This window comes from Hemicordylus capensis, chromosome 1 (genome assembly GCF_027244095.1).
Source record: "Hemicordylus capensis ecotype Gifberg chromosome 1, rHemCap1.1.pri, whole genome shotgun sequence".
In the NCBI taxonomy this organism is placed as follows: Eukaryota; Metazoa; Chordata; class Lepidosauria; order Squamata; family Cordylidae; genus Hemicordylus; species Hemicordylus capensis.
The window spans coordinates 33,825,026-33,841,628 of record NC_069657.1 but is presented as its reverse complement, the minus strand read 5'-3'; the positions used below and the strand labels follow the sequence as shown (position 1 = coordinate 33,841,628).

General features: G+C 46.5%; 2 protein-coding genes across 2 annotated transcripts in view; one reads left to right on the top strand and one right to left on the bottom strand.

Moving 5' to 3' along the window:
* LOC128332621 (legumain-like) overlaps positions 1-7,081 on the bottom strand; it is a 43,827-nt gene extending 36,746 nt beyond the window's left edge. Inside the window, exon 1 of the mRNA XM_053267126.1 lies at positions 6,925-7,081. The gene's annotated coding sequence lies outside the window, so the exon portion shown is untranslated. The remainder of the gene's footprint in view (positions 1-6,924) is intronic.
* An 8,321-nt stretch (positions 7,082-15,402) lies between these two features.
* The window catches only part of GOLGA5 (golgin A5), a 60,473-nt gene continuing 59,272 nt past the window's right edge, over positions 15,403-16,603 (top strand). The window contains exon 1 of the mRNA XM_053268630.1: positions 15,403-15,463. The gene's annotated coding sequence lies outside the window, so the exon portion shown is untranslated. The remainder of the gene's footprint in view (positions 15,464-16,603) is intronic.

Genomic DNA, 16,603 nt, shown 5'->3' with positions numbered 1-16,603 from the left:
AGACCAATTTTTATACAATTGGTGTTTAACTTCCTCTGGACTTCCAGGGTCAGCCCTCGGGTTTCTGGCACCCTAGGCAAAGTTTAGCTTTGATGCCCCATCCCCCACACAGTTGAGAAATGCAGAGCGCCAGCTTTAACCTGAGCTGCGGCCTGGTCTGGCCTGACTTCTGCTCCCAGTTTGTGAGCAATGGAGGGTTGCTGAGGGAAAATAGTTGAGGAGCTCGACTCGGAGCCCGCTCGACTCGGAGCCCTTCCTCCTTCCCCTCAGCAGTGCAGGCTCTGCAATCCTCAGGGCCAACCTCTCCCTCCATCTCCCTCAGAGGCAGATTCAATACACATCACTTTTCTGTTTGGGGTTCAGGCATTTAAGAAACCACGATAGAGACTTCTGCCTGAGCAGTCGCAGCAGTAACTGCGAGCAGGTAGGGAGCAAGGAAAAAGTGCACCAAGAGTGGAAGAGGCACAAAGCAAGTCCGAGACCTGCCAGGAGGTGGGCCCTGTCGACTTCTACCCAGGGAGTTGCGGTGCTGGCCGGGGTACAGCAAAACACCCCCTTCCCCATAGCCAGGCAGGTGGCATTGCGGGCAGGCAGACAGGTGGGCGGGTGGCAGCTGCACCCTTAAAACTTGGATCCTTGTGGTATACTGTGGCATGAGGTGGCATGGTGCTCTCATCTACCACAACTTGATTGATATACCTGGGTGGTGGGTGGGTGGAGGAACTTCCAAACTGTAAGAGCTATTCCACAGTGGAACAGTCTATCTGACATTGTGGTGAGCTCTCCTTCACTAGAGATGGTTCAAGCGTTTGTCTTATGTGGCATCAGCCCTCTTGGCTATTTTATGGGTTTACTCAGAATGTTAAATAAAATAAACTACGAACTACTGAGCTTGACAGAGTTTATTCCTAAGCAATATTTTGTTAAATGTGCATTAGACTGGAGCTTTGGCATCTCAAACACTCCTACAACCCTGAACACTCACTGGGGAAGACTACTTTCCTCGCCTTTATTTGTAGATGATGCTTCCATGATGAAATGTGAACATAATCTAAAGGCAAAGTATCCTTCCCCCCCACCTTTAGAATCCTTAATCATGGAATTGTCTTTAATCAGGAGACAACCCTACAAAATTAAGGACTTGTAAGACTGCCATCCAAGACATACTCGTACTTACTAGGGAATGGGTCCCATTGAACTAAGTGGAATTAACATCATGTGGCACATCCCATTAAACAATTCTCAAAGTTTTATCTTGTCTATCCAATACAGGAATGGCTTACTATTGCCTTCTGCCACATAGTATGAAATGATGCCTTTGTCGTCACTAAAGTGACTGTCCGCCTCCAGCACCTTCCTGTATCACTGCTGCCCAATATAGGTGCCTGCTTGCTTTAGCTGGGCAGCTGGGATGACTTTCACGGCTTGGGTGACCCTACTGGGAGTATACCTCCCGACGTACTTTGCTCATCCCTCCCAGGAACACATACACCCCTGCCAGTGCTAATTTTCATATCTGCAAATGAGATTTTAGAAACTGAAATTTTTCTATGGAAAAATAATATATGGAGACAATTTTCAGAAAATTTTCAATTGCGGAGGTGGAATCTGTCCCTACATCTCTGGCCACAAGAATAAAAAAGGATTCACAGTTTACCTACCTCTGCAGCAGAAGCTCGAATACCAGCCACACTGGTACTCAAGCATAGTGATGGCAGACTGGGGAAGATGGCACATTCGTGGGGCTGATAATGGGATAGCCATTGCAAGTTTCAAGTTTTGCTATTTCATTTTTTGGCAAGTCCTGATTTTAAACTAGAATTGAGGACAGAAGACCAGGCTATTAGGATGAAATGAAGAAAACCTCTGGGCAGGCAGTGGTGGGGGAGATCAGGTTATTTGGAAGAGGGGAACAGAAGGAAAATGCATGTTTGGGTGTAAATTTTGGGGGAGGTATATTAGGGGTTCACAGCCACCTAATGGTGCAGTGGGGAAATGACTTGATTAGCAAGCCAGAGGTTGCTGGTACAAATCCCCGCTGATATGTTTCCCATAGTCTGGGAATATGCCAGCGTGGTGTAGTGGTTAGAGTGCTAGACTAGGACCGGGGAGACCCGAGTTCAAATCCCCATTCAGCCATGATACTCGCTGGGTGACTCTGGGCCAGTCACTTCTCTCTCAGCCTAACCTACTTCACAGGGTTGTTGTGAGGAGAAACTCAAATATGTAGTACACTGCTCTGGGCTCCTTGGAGGAAGAGCGGGATATAAATGTAATAATAATAATAATAATTATTATTATTATTATATAATATAATATATCAGGCAGCAGCAATATAGGAAGATCCTGAAAGGCATCATCTCACACTGTGCGGGAGATGGCAATGGTAAACCCCTCCTGTATTTGATCAAAGACAACCACAGGGCTCTGTGGTCGCCAGGAGTAGAAATCGACTTGACAGCACACTTTACCTTTTCTATTAGGGGTACAGCCCACATCCCTGCCTTCTATATAGCTTGCTGCCTTGGGCAAACCCACTGTCTCCATATAGCTGAGCACGCCATTTCTGGAAGTGGCTGTCTCTGCAGAGTTTACAAACAGGGCATCAAGGCAAAAGCCTGCTTGTGGTTTGTTTCCGGCAATTGGAATTGACGGTTTTATTTATTTATTTTTATATTTCTACCCTGCTCTTCCTCCAAAGAGCCATCTAATGGTGCAGTGAGGAAATGACTTGACCAGCAAGCCAGAGGTTGCTGGTTCAAATCCCAGTGGTACGTTTCCCAGACTATGGGAAACACCTAAATAGGGCAGCAGCAACATAGGAAAGATGCTGAAAGGCATCATCTCATACTGCGCGAGAATTGGCAATGGTAAACCCCTCCTGGATTCTGCCAAAGACAACCACAGGGCTCTGTGGGCACCAGGAGCCGACACCGACTCGACGACCCACTTTATTTTCTCCAAAGAGCCCAGAGCAATATACATGGTTGTTTCTCCTCACAACAGCCTTGTGAGTGTGGTTAGTCTGAGAGATAAGTGACTGATCCCAGTGAGTGACCATCACTGAATGGAGATTTTAGCATGGGTCTCTCCAGTCCTAGTAAAACACTCTAACCACTACACCATGCTACCACTTCTGAACATGCAGATTCCATTTAGCTATCATACCTAATGGGAGGGGCTTTCAAGGGAAGGATTGAGATGGAGTAGGAAGGAGATGCTTTGGGTAGGTAAAGTCAAGGGAAGGCATAGTGGGAATGACTTGGCAGACTGTGGAGGTACTTTCTGGAGGAAAGTACACAGGAGGTACTTCCTGGAGGTACTTTCTGGAGCTGGAAAACAGCTGCCAAACTGGGTACGTGGGCATGTTTAACTTACAGATGCAAGGACATTTTTAACTACATACCATTACTGTAATTTGTATTTTCTCTTTCAAGATTATGGAGCACAAATATAAAAATTGCCTCACTAATCAGACCACCTAGATGCAAATGGTGGCCAGTCAAATTTTATTTTTATTTTAACAACTCACCATGCAGTGTGCTGCTGCAGCCTTGGGAGGGGGGGAGTCCTCTGCAGTTCCCCCTCCCGCTGCTGGCCTCCTCTAGGGATGTGCACGAAACCGAAACCTTCATGGGCCTCCAAACCGGTTCAAAAGACCGGTGGCTTGGCTGGTTCAAAGGTCGGGGGATCCCTTTCCGGACAGAGGAGGGTGCTCTTACCCCTCCTGCCACATTTCCCCCAACGTGTGCATGTGTGGTGGCAACTTCTGGTCACTTCTGGTCCGAGGAGGCACTGGGGCAGCAAGGAGGTATGCTGCCACCCTGCCGGACTGTTTTAAAAGGCAGTGCCAGTGGGGGAAATGCGGTGGGAGGGGGATAAGAGCACCCTCCTCCATCCTTAAAGAGATCCTCCCCACCTTCAAACCAGCAAGGGCCATTTCCATGCACACCACTACCTCCCTCTGGTTTCAAATGGCCCAATTCGGGCCAATTTGGGGCATCTCTGCACTGGCGGTGGCCATTTTGGAGGCTGCTGCACATGTGCACCGACCATCTGTGTGACCGGGTCATGGCCTGGCCATGCAGATGGCCAGTGCACATGTGCAGTGGCCTCCAAAATGGCAGCTGCTAGCACAGAGGCCCAGAATGGAGAGGAGAGCTGGTTTTGCAGTCGCAAAGATGACTTGTCCCCTTAGCTAAGCAGGGTCCACCCTGGTTGCATCTGAATGGGAGACTTGATGTGTGAGCACTGTAAGATATTTCCCTGAAGGAATGGAGCTGCTCTGGGAAGAGCAGAAGGTTTCAAGTTCCCTCCCTGGCTTCTCCAAGATAGGGCTGAGAGAGATTCCTACCTGCAACCTCGGAGAAGCTGCTGCCAGTCTGTGTAGACAATACTGAGCTAGATGGACCAAGGGTCTGAATCTGTATATGGCAGCTTCCTATGCTCCTACGGGCCCATTTCAGACTGGGGGGGGTAGGCCGGGGGGGTGAGCAGGAGTCACCAGAGATCCCCCTGTGGTTGCGGCAGCACCCCCTGCAGGCAGTGAGTTGTTTAAAAAAAATTAAATTCTTACTGTAGTAGAACCCCTGAACCAGCTCAAATTCAAGTCGGTTCAAAAGACCGGGATAGTCTGGGGTAGTCTGTTTGTGGCGTAGTCTGTTTGTGGGGTAGTCTGGGGTGGCTGGGGTAGTCTGTTTGTGGGGTGGGGCGGGGGGAACCACGGGCATAGCCTGTGTGGCGGGCGCCCCGATAGCCCCGCCGCCTGCATTTGATGTCAGAGGCAGGGGATAGCCACGCCCCCATGTCTGACGTCAGACGCCGGGGGGGCGTGTCGGGGCCGCTCTTGCGGCTCCTGATTGGTCACCGGCCCGGGTTCTTTGAACCCGTTTGCCCAATGGTGGCTCTGCCCCGGGGGGAACCAAACATGCTTGGTTTGGCTTGAGTATGGTTTGGACTCGAACCAAACAAACCAGTTTTGTGCACAGCCCTACATCAGTTATCCAAAGTGACCATCACTGCCTTTAAAGCAATGCTTTCAAATTCTCCCATCTTGCTGGTCGAGGGACCCCATATATCAGCCATGTAACCCTGATGCAAGACCCTAGAATACTGCAGTGGATTCTGGGACATGTTCTATTGCATAGTCATTGCAGTCACTGGCCAAGACTGTTGGACCTCACCGTTGGCCTATGTGACCCAAAGGGCTCCTAAACGCACACTCTGTGGCTATGTATGAAAGGGGACAATAAGGTATGGGGAAGAGTCACAGTCCAGTGATAAAGCACACACTGCATGGAGAAGGTCCCAGGTCCAATCCCTTGCTTCACCATGTAAGGCTGAGAAGAACTGCTCTCTGAAACCCTGGAGAGCCACTGCCTACTGAAGGAAAATGACTCATCCACTTTAATAACTGGCCTTAGAGAGAACTTTATGGCTTTTATAGAAATACTAGTCACATTAGGCCCATTGCAATAACGGGCACTAGAAGACTTTTGGGGCCGGTTCCTTTTCTCTCTCCTCCGCCCCCCCCGTCTCCGGTGGGGGCGAGTGCGGCGGCCGCCGCCATTGGGGCCGGTAGCCCTGGTGCGGCCGCCGCCACCATGGGGCCTGGTCGCCCCGGCGTGGCCGCCACCGCCATCGGTCCTGGTCGCCCTGGCGCGGCCGCCGCCGCCATTGGGTCCCCGTCTCCGGCAGGGCCGAGTGCGGCCGCCACCGCCATCGGAGCCAGTCGCCCCACCGCAGCCGCCACCACCATCGGGCCCGGTCGCCTCGCCGCGGCCGACGCCATCGGGCCCAGTTGCCCTGCCGCAGCCGCCGCCATCGGGCCCAGTCGCCCCGCCGCGGCCGCCGCCATCATCGGGCTCTCTTGCCCTGCCACGCATGCGCAGAAGCCAAGCATGCGCAGAACGCCCGTCAGAGACACGGACGTAGATACCCAAGGGGTTTATTATATAGGATAAGTAATCCACTTTCACTACTGCTCCCACCCCACCCAAAAGCATACAGCAAAGGACATAATACTGGTATGCCTCCCCTCCCAACTTTTGCAGACAGCAAAGACACAGTCAGAATAACCACTTTGTCCATCCCCCATCTGGAGCCACCTAATGGAGCAGCAGGGAAGTAACTTGCCTAGGGAGCCAGAGGTTGCGGGTTCAAATTCCTGATGGTATGTTTCCCAGACTATGGAAACACCTATATCGGGCATGTTTCCCAGACTAGACATACCCTATATCGGGTATGTTTCCCAGACTATGGGAAACACCTATATCGGACAGCAGCGATCTAGGAAGATGCTGAAAGGCATCATCTCATACTGCGCTGGGAGATGGCAATGGTAAACCCCTCCTGGATTTTACCTAAGAAAACCACATGGCTCTGTGGTCGCTAAGACGACACCGACCTGAAAGCATAAGTTTATCTTTACCTTTACCCCCAGGATACAGATACCAGGCATATATCGCCTAATATTAATTGCACTACTTAATGGATGCGGCCGGGTATTAGACGTGTAATATTATTATGGTCAGAGGCTGTGTGCCTCGAAGCCCAGATGCTGCTAGGGTCAAAACAGGGGGGAAATTATTGCATAGTAGTTCATGCCCTGCTTGTGACCCCCGGCACTGGCAGCTGGCTGGCCGCTTTGGGCAACAGGGCTGTGTGGATTAAGGGCAATAACTTAATTTGATCAGATCGAGCAGGACAGTTTCTATGAAAGTCGCCTTCCCAGCAGATCCCCCCAAGTCGCGGCCCACCATGGGGTGGAAGGAAGCAGAATCCTGGCTGTGGCGAAGCTTTCCCGAGGAGCATTCAGTTCCACTTTCTCTCTCGTCCCGCTGGCCCATCGAGGTGATTGTTGCAACGCGACTCCCTCTGCCCTTCCTGCTGACTAACACCCCGTCCCCGAGTCGGCTCTCTTACCCAGGCAGGCAGCACGAAGGTGAGAGAGTCGCTGTCGCCGCCCCTCTCGCCTGCCCTAGCGCAGCTTCTTTGGGATATCCAAAACTGGCGCGGGCCGGGCAGCGGCTGACAGGGTTGCGGCGGCCAGATATACTTGTGTGAGGGAAGGGCGGAGGCGGGGAAGAGGCGTAAACTGGCAGGACTTTCAGCCACTGCTGTCGCAACAAGCTTTAGCCCGCCGTTCCCTAGGGACGGCGCCGCGGCTCGAACTGGGTGTGGACCTAGCCCCCTACAACAGTTGCCCCGCAGAGCCCCCTTGCCAGCAGATCCCCAAGTCGATTCGCGTGGTGGATCAGATTCGTGGAAGGCAAAATTCCAGCAATTCCAACAGATCGTTGGAAGGCAAAAATTACTTCACTGGAAAAGCAGCCAGTGGGCGAGGGAGAAATTGAGATTAAATTCCCCTCCAGTCAGATCAGGAAAAGCTACGGGCGTTGCCAGCCAGGTTGCATTGCATGTTGGTAATTGATTAAACTGAAGGCAATAGCCCCAAAACGCATCCAGCGTGAATAAGTGGATTCCAGTGAACCCACCAGAGCTTCCGTTCGGGTTAGGGTTTGCAGGGAAGGATAATTTTCCTTCTCTGAAATGTAACGTGTACGTCTTTTTTATTTCTTAAAATTAATATATTCACTCAGTTTTCCAAGACTGTAAACACAAAGTGCCAGGTAGACAACAGGAAACAATACATCACACCAGAACATGTTGCCCATTCTAGAAAGAGAAGAGTTTGTTTCAATTTAGCAAACACAATAACAAATTAAAAGCCTATGCATTTGAGCTATTACCCGCCTTCATTTAAAAAGTAAGTGTGGGTACAGGCCTCGCAAAGGAATCATTATACAAGTGTACCTAGTAGGCCTTTGAGCTGTGATTGGGTGAAGAACACTTTTTACATAACTGTTGGGAGGGAAGTTCGCATGGCTGGGTGGCGGTATCCAGCTAAAGCAGAAGATGGTAAACACCCAACCACAAAGCAGGGGATTCCCCTGAAAAAGAGGTAGTTGTAGTGAACTCTACACCCGCTCAAAGTCACAAGGAGTTAGACATGAGTTCTGTTGAAAACCAGAGTGAGGGGCGTGAAGGAGGAGGCAACAAGAATGAGGTGGACCAATCAACATGAAGGAGGGTGGGTACAAGGAAGCTGGTCAGGATAACCCTCAATCATAATGAAGAATAAAACTGAATATGGTGTTTGACTACTGTGGGGCGAGGTTATAAAAAGTGTACCTTGATGAAAATTTGGGTTCTACCATCTTGGCTGACCCATGCTACTTGAGCATGCTCAGGGGTGTAACTATAATAGGACAAGGGGAGACAGTTGTCTGGGGGCCCACTGCCTTGGCCCCCCCCCCGAGGCAAGTCTCATGACTGACTCCCCCAGCTGAGTACCCACCCAGGCTTCCTTCAGTTGTATTCATCCTCCGAAATTGATTTGAGTGTTAAGACCTGCAGCTATCAGAACAGCATGCCTTTCTCTAGTACCATTAAATGACTTGCATTGTCCACAATTTACAAAACCTTTAAAAAAATAATTTAGGATGATGTTCTATTGTGGCACATGTGAGGTATAAAGATATAGAGATAGAGATAAAAATAGAGATAGATAGATATAGATATAGATATATATCTCACTGTGCTTTTTGTTACCACTATTCAGCCTCATTTAAGATTTCTTTACTTCATGAGCTGAGCTTCAGTGGGGGGGGGGGGGGCATTTTAAAATCTTGTCTCTGGGCCCACTCCAACCTTGCTACGCCCCTGAGCATGCTGTTTGTCATATGCTTTTAAGCATGTTATTTGTCTATCATTATTGTTTGATTTTGCACTTATTCTGTTTCTACAAATTGCTACTTTTAACTGAACACGATGCAATAAATGTTACAAATGTTGCTTTACTTCTAGTCTGTGTTTTGTTCTTTTGGCAGCGGGTACTCAGGTGGTGAAGGTAAGATAAAGTGTGCCGTCAAGTCGATTTCGACTCCTGGCACCCACAGAGCCCTGTGGTTTTCTTTGGTAGAATACAGGAGGGGTTTACCATTACCTTCTCCCTCAAAGTATGAGATGATGCCTTTCAGCATCTTCCTATATTGCTGTTGCCCGATAAATAGAACCTCTGCTAACTGCGCAAAGAGGCACCTTTTACCATGGTGATTCTCTTTATTTAGCAGGGGGAGAGTAACTGGACCTATCCAGCCCCAGCACAGTACTTCCAGTGACTGTTGCTGGTGTCTATCTTACGTTTCGTTTTAGAATGTGAGCCCTTTGGGGACAGGGAGCCATCTTATTTATTTGTTGTTTCTCTTTGTAAACCGCCCTGAGCTATTTTTGGAAGGGCGGTATAGAAATCGAAATAATGATGATGATGATGATGATGATGATGATGATGATGATAGGGTATTGTAGCTGAGTGTTGGCCAGTCTTGCAGACCAGTGGCGGCTGGTGAAGGCCACCCTGGGGGGCAGCAAGAGACACCAGTCAGTCTTTATTTTCATAGTCACTGACCAGAACAAAAAGTCAGCAAATAAAATTTAAAAAATTAGTTAAGATACAATGTATCAATATCAATAAAATGGATATTATAAATTAAAACAATAAAATTCCCTTATTAATCATCCGCCGACGAGTATTAATGGCAGCAGCACACTATCTAGCAACTCTAGATGTAACTGCAGCCACCAGACTAGTAGCCATTGATAGATCTGTCCCATGAATTTGTCCCTTTCAAAGCCATCCAAGCTGGTTGCCATCACCACAACCCATGGCAAAGAATTCCATAAATTAATTATGCACTGGGTGAAAAAGTACTTTGGTCGGTCCTAAATTTCCCAACCTTCAGTTTCTTGGGGTGACCCCTGGTTATAGTGTTGTGAGAGAGGGAGAAAACCTTCTCTCTGTCCATCCTCTCCACTCCATGCATAATTCTATACACCTCAATCACGTCTCCCCTTAGTCACCTCTTTTCCAAGGTAGAGCCCTAGATGCTGTAGCCTAGCCTCATAAGGAAGGTGCTCCAGGCTCCTGATCACTTGGGTTGCCCTCTTATGCATCTTTTCTAGTTTTACAATCTCCTTCTTAAGATACGGTGACTAAAGCTGTACGCAGTACTCCAGATGTGGCCACACCATAGATTTGTATAAGGGCATTATAATATTAGCATTTTTAAAAAAAATTCAGTCCCCTTCCTAATGATCCCTAGCATGGAATTAGCCTTTTTCACAGCTGCTGCACACTGAGTTGACACTTTAAATGAGCTGTCCACCACAAACCCAAGATCTCTCTCCTGGTTACTGCCCCGAAATGACATATTTTAAATTAATAACAAATATAACTGGTGAGGGGCCATACTCGTGGATATATTGTGTACCAAAGTGCAGGTAAGAGTATGACAACAAGGGCGTAGCTTTAACTTCAGTGGTTTGCTTGTTTATGCACACTTACGCAGCCAGGGGTAGAAACCTATCTCAACATCTGGATGAGGGTTAAAATGAATAAATCTGTTAATCTGGGAGGGTGGGTAGCAGCAGTGGAAGTATTTTCTGTCTGTTCCACAGGTTCTCTATGAAGTGGTAAATGGGCATTTCAGAACAGAATGGCCTAAAGTGTGGGTGTTGCCAAAATTTATGAATGAATACTGAAACTAAAACCCCTGCCTGTGATGAAACTTCACATCATGACATAGAGAGAGAGCCTGGGATTCCCCTGGAAAAAAGAGGTAGGTGTGGTGAGCGCTACACTAGCTGAAAATCACAGGGAATCAGCAACAGTACCATAGTAAACCAGAATGAGAGGCATGAAGGAGGTGGCAAGAAGAATGGGGTAGACTCATAGACAAGAAGGAGGGTGGGTACATGGAAAAACTACCTGCTCAGGATGAGCTAATCATAACAGAGAATAAAACACTTTGCTGAATATGGTATTTGACTCCTGTGGAGTGGGGTTATACAAAGTGTGCCTTGATGAAGAATTGGGGTCTGCCATCTTGGTTGACCCATGCTACTTTAATATGCTGTTTGTCCTAGGGGTCTACCATCTTGGTTGACCTATGCCTTTAAGTATGCACGATAGCTTGATGTTGTAATCTATTCTCTTTCTGAATACTGCTGCTTTAAACTGAACATGATGCAACAAATGTTACAATCGTTGCTTTAATTCTAGTCTCTGTTTTCTTCCCTTGGTAATGGGTACACCGGTGAAGAAGACCCAAAATAGGGTCTTGCAGCTGAGCTTGGGCCAGGCTGGGCTGCAGACCCAGTCACTATAAAAGAGAGGTTTGTTAAATGTCTCTACATGACAAAGCACTATAGGAAAATGCTGAAAGGCATCGTCTCACACTGCGCAGGAGGAGGCAATGGTAAACCGCTCCTGTATTCTACCAAAGAAAACCACAAGGTTCTGTGGGCGCCAGGAGTTGGAATCAACTGGACAACACACTTTACCTTTTACCTTTACTACAAAGGCTCTCTTCCTGTCAACTGGATCTATGTCAGTGGCAGAACCAAGAGCAGCACCTGGGATGATGATCCGAGGACACTGGCAGATTCATATGGATGAATGGTGCCCAACAGATACCCTGGTCCCAAGCTGGGTAGGGCTTTAAAGGTGAAAACCCATACTTTGAGTCTGCTTGGAAGCAAACTTGCAGCCAGTGAGGCTACTGTAGGATAGGTGTAATAATGGTGTAGCAACTAGCACCCGCAAGCATTATTGTGGCAGCATGAACCAGTTGAAGCTTCAGAACTGCCTTCAAAGGCAGCCCCACAAGGAGCACAGTGTAGTAATCACTGTATATAACTAATGCATGGATAGCAGAGGTCTGATCTAGGGATGTGCACAGAACCGCGGCAGGGTGGTTCGAAGGTGGCAGAGGTCTCCCTTTAAGAGTGGGGGGAGGGTGCACCTACCCCTCCCGCCTCTTTCCCCCAGCTGGCTTCAGGTTTTTTAACAGCCCTTTGGGGCAGCAGGGTACCTCCCTGCTGCCCCGTTGCCCTCGTCTTTCAGATATGACCAGAAGTTGCTGACGTGCCTGTGCACGTCAGCACGTGCGCCCATAACTTCCAGGTTGTACAAGCCAGGTTGTACAAACAGTTACATGGATAAAACTAAAGGATTTTAACACCAGAATCCTTGAATTTCTGCAGCAGAATAGAAAGGGAGCAAGGGAAGCTGATTCATGGATAAAGAACCAGGAGAGAAACAAAGGGAAGAGAAAACAAACACAACCTTGATCATTCACAGAGAGAGAGATTTTAAATGGTGTGGGCATGTTTCCCCACAGCCAGACAATCAGATGTGCAGTATTGACTGAAAGGGAGAAGCAAGCCCAAATGCCTGGCAGAGAGTGACTTATTTATTTATTTATTTATTTTTATTTTTACATTTATATCCCACTCTTCCTCCAAGGAGCCCAGAGCGGTGTACTACATACTTGAGTTTCTTTTTCACAACGACCCTGTGAATAGGTTAGGCTGAGAGAGAAGTGACTGGCCCAGAGTCACCCAGCTAGTATCATGGCTGAATGGGGATTTGAACTCGGGTCTCCCCAGTCCTAGTCCAGCACTCTAACTACTATACCACGCTGACTTCATATAAGGCCAGGAGCTACCAGCTCCAGAGTTAACAAAGAGGATAACTGGTCTTGTGGTAGCAAGCATGACTTGTCCCCTTAGCTAAGCAGGGTCTGTCCTGTTTGCATATGAATGGAAGACTAGAATTGTGAGCACTGCAAGATATTCCCTTGGGATGGAGCCGCTCTGGGAAGAGCATCTAGATTCCAAGTTCCCTCCCTGGCATCTCCAAGAAAGGGCTGAGAGAAATTTCTGCCTGCAACCTTAGAGAAGCTGCTGCCAGTCTGTGAAGACAATACTGAGCTAGATAGATCAATGGTCTTACTCAGTATATGGCAGCTTCCTATGTTCCTATGTAAAGCCCAACCTTGCTTTAAGCTGCCACAATACTCTTTAGTTTTTGCTACAACAATGTCCCCTGCTGGCTGAAAATTTCTATGTGGAAAATACTTAAGAATTTAAACGCATGCACTCTCCCCCCCCCCCGCCCTCCCCCCCCCTCCTTTAACAAACCAAGCCAACTTGAATATTGTAAAATAGGCAGGTAGGGGAGATTGCAAACGGAACACACTGCAATTGTGAAGACTGACAAACTGGTTAATTTCAGAAACGGCTTTTGGAATGAAGCAAGAACTTGGAGAGATATTTTTTTAAACTTTATTTTATTTTTATTTATTTATCACATTCATATACTACCCCATCTAAAATATCTGGGCAGTTCACAAATTAACACACAGCAATTGAAACCTTAAATCAAATAAAACAAATAAAAATAAACATCATTGAAACTTTAGCACATTATAAACGAAAAGCCTGATAAAATAGGTATGTTGTCAAAAATCGCTTAAAAACAGCCAGAGATGTGGAAGTTCTGATTTTGTTTGGGAGCAGTTCCAGAGCCCAAGCGTAACCCCAGAGAAGGCCTGGTTTGGGGTTGCCAAATGGGCCGGTGGTAACTGCAACTAGACCTCCTGCAATGATCTTCATAGGCAGCACGGATCATGAAGAAGAAGGCTCTCTCTTAAAATACCCTGGGCCCAGTTCAGGGCTTTACAGGTAATAACCAGCATCTTGTATTTTGCCTGGAAGTTTTTCACACCTGGCTTTTAGTTCGCATCTCCTCTGGAATGGAGGTGTATGTTCACATATCAGCCAAATTTACTCGGTCTGAAGTCCCTGCGAGTTATTTGGGAGCACTTCACAAACAATTCAGGTTTTTCATTGTGCATTAGAGTGTAGCCCAATTTATATCCGGGGTTAAAAAAATCACTTTTTGTGTCATTTTTTTATGGCAACTTCTAACTTGCAGTAAACCTGTGGTAAAGCCTGCTATCTGGAAAAGCCCTTGGTTCATTTCAACTAAGACAAGAACAGATAATCATGATACATGTACATAATTATGTAGTTAAATAAAAAAGGAAAAGAAAATACAAGCAAAAAGGAAACAAGAGGGGGAAATCCTAATCATTTAGATAATATATAAGCAATGCTGACATTAATACTTGGGCGGGGGAGAGTCCCTCCAATAATTTTTCTCATTAATGAAGTGATCTAATGAAGTATGTTTCACTGCTTTAAAAGCCATTTGTCACCAATTTAAAACAGGGTATTCCAGTTCATTATTGCAAAGATCTCAAATATATTTAATACCAATCTTATCTATTTCTCTAAACGTTTGATAAAGAACAATGACTGGTTTGGTAAATCCGATAAGCATTCCAATTGATAAGAGGGGTGGAGCTTCAGAAGCTGTGAGTGTGTCAGGGCTGAACAATCTAGTTATACACCAACTGGATAAACGGCCAATTCACATGATGTGGTATAAAACTCAGCTCTCAGGAACACAAAAGGTCTAAAAACTGCTTCCAAAGAAATAAGCTGGTCCGACAGAATAATGCTACGGGAAGCCCACTTAGCTCCCCCCCCCCAATAATTTTAAAACAACTTTTAAATTGGGATTCTGCCCTAATGTAGGGTTTTCACATAAAAAAGGATAAAAATCATGTATGTTACTTAAGACTTTCCATATATTTCACACAACCTTAAAAACAGGTAATAAAATTTATATTCCCAAATATATAAAGAAACTAACATCTGCCAAGATTTCAGTGGGGACAAATAATGACTTCTAAGTTGAGCCCAAGGCAAGACCAAAAAACTGAAACACTGTATTCCAACCCAACACTGAAGAGAAAATTAAATGCCCCGTGATATGCTAGAAAGTGTGGGAGATTAAACCCACCTTCATCTATGGGTAGTTGAAGTTTTTGAAGAGATACTCTCTTGGCAAACCACCTTGCCATCAAAATTCATTCATTAATTAGAGTAGAATTCATTTAATTACATTCATTTTGCCCCCCAAACTCAAAGGAATCTTTGACCACTGATCTAAATGAGATTTCATGTTGCCAAAAAATTAATCAAATTTAAATGTACTAATCATGAAGGTTTTCTCAAAATTATCGCTCTAAGATAACTCAAGAAATGCAGGCACCACCTGAAGTCCCAAACCCTACAATTGTCAAGTAGAACACTAAAAATTAAAGTTTTACCCCAATTTATAGAATATCCAGATAAATAAACAATTAAATTAAGTTAGGATTTGAAGCCTCTGGCTTATCAATAAAACATAAAATATCATCTGTATGAAGAACCAATTTGCATTCAATCACACCTTTTATAATAATGCTTTTTGATTTTTCTAATTATGCAAATCAGGAGTTCAAGTGCTCTCTCTATCTATCTATATAATTCTCCTGGGTGTGCCAGGCAAAAATGCGTCCCGGCAGCCCAGCTGATTGGCTGGGCTGCAGGGGCGCCTGATTGGCTGGCACACCCAGGAGAACAGCGGCGGCGGCGGCCATGGCCAGGGAGCCAGGCAGGCCCGGCCACGGAGGCGAGGCGGCAGGCCTGGCTGGGCCCGGCCATGGAGGTGAGGCGGTGGGCCGGGCCCAGCCGCGGAGGTGAGGCGGTGGGCCTGGCCAGGCCCGGCTGCAGTGGCAGCGGGCCCGGCCGCGGAGGCAAGGCGGCGGGGGCACTCTCGGGCCCGGCCGCGGCGGCGGGGGCACTCTCGGGCCTGGCTGCGGAGGCAAGGCGGCGGCGGCGGGCCCGGCGCACTAGAGGCACAGATGCTCTGTGCCCGGGCCCACTAGTAATCTATAATCTATAATTATAATCAAGGACTTCCCTGATGGGTGCCCCATCTAACTTATAACTGCAAGGGACAATATTCTGTTAGTAATAACTCATAAATATGGAGCCATATATAACATGCTAACCCAGACCTAAAAAATCAGAGGAAATCCAAAATTAATTAAATCATGTTGCAAGAACATAATGATTAAATCACGTTGCAAGAATCAAATGCGTTCTTCACATCTAAAAAATTACAGCCATGGGATCTTGTTTGTCCAAATAAAGGCAATACATCTCTCAACTTTTTGCAGAATTGCTTGAGTGCATGTTTTTGTTAATATCCTTGATCCATAGCCAGTTTTATTCTGCAAGACAAAATGGTGATTGCAAAATGAGAGTAGTTTTATGGCAGTGTCACATTTAATTTTACTATGATAGATTTTATTTATTTATTTATTTATTTATTCATTCATTCATTCATTCTATTTTTATACCGCCCTCCAAAATGGCTCAGGGTGGTTTACAATTAAAACAAAACCATTAAAATCAGTTAACAATTAAAACAAAAATTATAAAATAGTATAAAACAATTAACAATTAAAACATCATAAAACAACAATTAAACAATCACAACAATTTAAAAACCCTGAAAACCAGGTTATAACTATTTAAAAACCTTGGAAGGCCAGGCCAAACAGATAGGTTTTAAGGGCTCTCTTGAAGGCCAGTAAAGAATTCAGATTGCGGATTTCTTCAGGGAGTGCATTCCACAGCCCAGGAGCAGCTACAGAGAAGGCCTGCCTCTGAGTCGCCACCAGATTAACTGGTGGTAACTGGAGATGGACCTCCTCAGATGACCTTAATGTGCGGTGGGGATCATGCAGAAGAAAGTACTCTCTAAGACAACTGATATTGAGTTATCATATGTTCATCATAT